Below are 4,602 nucleotides of genomic sequence, written 5' to 3'. Positions count from 1 at the left end.
CAGAGATGGGTCCAGGGACTGAAATCGAGGTTTAACTCTATGTATTCACTCCCACAAACGAAACATAACTGTGGCCACTTAAAGGACCAGTGTGTAAGATTTATGGGGAATATAATATTGGAGAATAAATGGAATATAATATTCATAAGTATGTTTTAATTAGTGTATAATCACCTGAGAATAAGAATTGTTGTGTTTTTGTTACCTTAGAATGAGCCCTTTATATCTACAGAGGGAGCAGGTCCCCATCAATCCTCCAGGAACAGCGCTGGGCTTTGAAGCCAATTTGACATAGTGTCCTAACTGTGGACTTACAATTTCCTGTCCGACAGAGACTCAAAAAGTATTTTCCCGCACACAATCATTGGAAAACGAGCGGCTGTAAAATGGTGGATACATTTTTTTGAGTGTCACAACCCCTGCAAAATTTTACTATCAGAATTTGATCCATTCGGTCTGACCACATTTGGGAAATCTAGAAGAGATGCATGATTGAATTGTTCTATCCCCATTCAAGTTAGCTGGAAGGCTAAGCTGGAAGTTAACCGTCTTGGCCCACGGAAGTCTCTAGTGTGCATGCTCTATGGGCGCTGGGGCCCATGGAGCATGTGCAGTGTGTTTTCATCTGGGTAATTTCTTTATAGCAGGAAGTGGCTTTTTTGGCTTCATGCACCACTGAGCTACTTTCATAGGAAGGAATAGAGCCCCACCTCTGACATTATATCTAATTCCCTTGAAACATTCATGGTCGCCTTCCACGGAGGCCGCAATGTCTCTACAGTAGCCCAGAGCGGACAAACCAAACACTGGCTCTAGGCAATCTGCAACCTCATCACTAGATGCCACTAAATCTTACACACTGGTCATTTAAATTACACTGCCTATTCAATAAATTCAAATTATTTTCATAGTAATGTTATTATAAATGTTTTGGGGATCTGCCCCGCATGAACAGTTGTGATAAACTCAACTCAGGTTACAGTTTACTTTGATGTGGAATTTATTCAGTTGGTTGCAATCTGCAACCTCACCAATAGATGCCACTAAATCCTATACACTGGTCCTTTAATGCTTACATGAATTGTATTACAGGTGGAAATACCTACTGCAGTTTTTTTTTTTTTTTTCAGAGGTGAGCCAGCACAATACAAAAATATTAAACACTGATTCTGGTACAAGTATAGAAATACAAGTATTTTGTTTAGTTTCTTTTTTTCCTTTAAGTGGCTGACCTGTGCAACCTCATAGTGGTTGCTGGAAATGTAAACACAGGCCAAAAAACAAATAAAATTGCTATTATCTTCAAGATATTTTTTTTTACACAATGAGCACATACTGTGTAGAATAAAAGCTTCTCATGACTCATTTAAAGTCATACAGTATGCATCACATCCAGTACACTCACAGAGGTCACCAGAGCTTTGAAATTCTTAGTCCTCCCCCTTTCCTCTGCATATTCCATTAAATATGTTTATTCTGGGCTTACTTCTGAAATTCTGTGAATTTCTTACACAAAAACTCCAAGTGATGGATTATCTAACGACTGATGAGCATTATAATCTCAAATTTCTCAAAATCATATTTTAGCAGCTGACATCAATAATCGCTTGTTCATAAAAACACCGCAGAAACACGTCAAAGGACTATTGTGAATGTATTATGTAAACCTTCACATTTTTTCCCATTTTTGGTCTGTTTTTAGACATGCAGTGTTGCCACATGACATGATGATGAGCATGACATCACAAGATATCAATGATCAGTAGAGCGACCGCCCTTGAACCCTGTGAACTCTGTCTATTAACTATTATATAAATCCAATAAATTTTCCTCAATGTGCATCCAAATACTGCATAATACACCAGTGTCATATGAGCCTGGGGCTTGGGTCATCTGATGTTACCATGGCTGACTAAGACTGTAAACTGCGCCTGAACACTGTTGGTGTACATATCTGCTTGCACTAGTGTTTCTTAGTTTGTCAAAAGCTCTGCACACAACAAAATAAAAAAATAAATCACAAGCAATGGTAAAGAGTGTGAGTGCTGATGTCAAGGTATGTTCATAATATAAAGGTGGACACAGCAGTGGTGGACGAAGTACTCAGATCCTTTACTTAAGTAAAAATACCAATACAGCAATGTAAAAAGTCCTGCATGAAAGTACATAGGTATTAACACCAAAAATGTACTTCAAGTACTAAAGTAAAATACTGACTGATATATGATTCTATATGACATTATTACATTATCAATACTGATGCATCAATGTGTAGGCAAAGGGTCACCAGATAAATCTGAGGAGTAATGAGATGATTAATGGGAGAGAAAAGAAGAAAAAACAAAGTTCTGATACACAAATCTGTTTTCAGTTTTTGGACTTTTTCTCTAATCTTTGATTTTTGGTGAAATTTTGAATCATTTGAACATTAATTGAAATGTGAGAAGTTTAGAGGGAAAAATCACTATTTGGTGGAGCTGTTAATAAATCATAGACATCTGAAATGTGAGCCTGACTACACACTGCTTTTTGTAAGACGTCAAAAGCCAAAAAGGTTGGAAACCACTGGTTTAATTTTTAGCAATGTGTTGCATTTTAAAAGCTTGTTATATTATCCATTGTGTCAAAATCTTAATCTGAAAAGTAACTAAAACTGTCAAATAACTGGAATAGAAAGTACAATATTTCCCTCTTAAATGTAGTGGAGTGGGAGTATAAAGTAGCATAAAATGGAAATACTCAAGTAAAGTACAAGTACCTCAAAATTGTACTTAAGTGCAGTGCTTGAGTAAATGTACTTTAGCACACAATTCCGGGAACACAAAGCAAAATATAAAGTACAATAAGGCATTAAAGCAATCTATAAAAACACTACAAATGTAAGCAAATAATTAAATCATACTGAACATTATAATTTACTGCAGAGCTATTGTATTTGACTGCATTGGCTGGTATATGTTCCTTCCTATTATTGTGATAGAGAGAAAGCCGGAGATGCTGAGGAATGAAGAAATCAACCACAAATAGTTGAAATGATACACACAAAAATGGGATGCCATTATTTTCACATCATTGTGGCTGAGATTCCTCCCATACTTGGCTCATGGGATTCTGCAGCCATGTCTTAATCATTAATCCACACCCAAACCTCATGGGCATTTCCTAGTGTGAGACCATATACAGAAACTGAGTCCAGGGCATTTTCACAGCAATTATCTGTAACAATGCATATCTACGTTTTGAATGTATAAAAAAAATTCTCATCAGTAAGACAGCCAATGTTCCTCTGAGGAATTATTTCAGTTTCTGTTTTTTTATAGTGCACATATACATAAAAAATTACAAGATTGCAAATTGTTGCTCTTTAAAAATCACTTTGCTTTATAAGGTAAAAGGAGAGATTTTCATTTGAGAGGATGAGGCTCCTCTTATACGACGGGTAATACACGCTGCTGCTCCATCTAATGAAAAGACCATTACAGTGCATTCCATCATGGTTTCAGTGAAAGCTCAGATCCACCTGGGAATACTCTGGAGGAGAGAAATGGATGTTAGGAAGCAGAAGGTTTCTGAGGTGCTGACAAGGGGCACCGTGTACGTAGTTTTCCTCAGATGAAGTTTCAGGGCACAAAGGGGCTCGGATTCTTGGAAAAATCTCCTTCATGGTTGCTTTGATCTACTACTCAATTAAGACACACAGCATTGAATGTGACTGCCGGTGTCTTTCTGCTATTAAAATAAATAAAAACATAATAAAGTCTAATTTTTATGCTGACAGAACGAATGATTAGTGGTTAGTAAAACAAGGGATCATAAGAGTGGCTGACGACTTTTATATTCAATAGTATTCTCTACAGGTTGTGTTTCTGTACTTGGGTATACAGTATGTTTTTCCCTCCTATAAAACAATCTACTAGAAAGCAGATTCATGCAGTTTTTAAGTAAAAGATGGTAAATCGTGTATTTCCCAGGAGCTCATCCATGTTCAGGAACATGGCACATTTTCTTTGCCACAATTTGCACTGGAGGGTCTGTAAAAATTAACTTAAGGGATACCATTACCTAAGATACTGTATATCCAGCTGGTTAACTACTAACAACTTTCTGCACAGCTACAGGGAATATAATAAATGAGGTAATTTAGAAATTTTATACCATCATCTCTGCAGCTCCTCCACAGCTAACACAGAGGCATCTGTTATAGGAAACATGCTACGCCTTATTTATTCATTTATTTTTACCAATCACTATGGCAACTTAAAATTTAATCAATCCAAAGGAGGATATCAATATAATATTTCACTGTTGGACAAATATACAGCAGTCATGTCTCACAACTACTCATGTAGTTCATAGAAAGAAAAGCTAGAGCTTCCTCTTAGCTTGGGTCTTCCTCTCTGCACCCACGGGTCTCGTCCCCGCCAACATGACTGATGACCTCATAGAAAAATCGAGCTGATTCAGAGACATGCTCCTAAATTAGGCAACAGATAGTATTTCCACCACAGAAATGAGTTTATCGGACTTCATCAACTCTGTTACATGTGCTCAGCTATGTAAGGAGTGTTCAGTGGCCTACCGGGAGTCCCTGATTGATATACC

This window comes from Thunnus albacares, chromosome 17 (assembly GCF_914725855.1).
Source record: "Thunnus albacares chromosome 17, fThuAlb1.1, whole genome shotgun sequence".
Lineage (NCBI taxonomy): Eukaryota > Metazoa > Chordata > Actinopteri > Scombriformes > Scombridae > Thunnus > Thunnus albacares.
Note: the sequence above shows the minus strand (reverse complement) of the source record.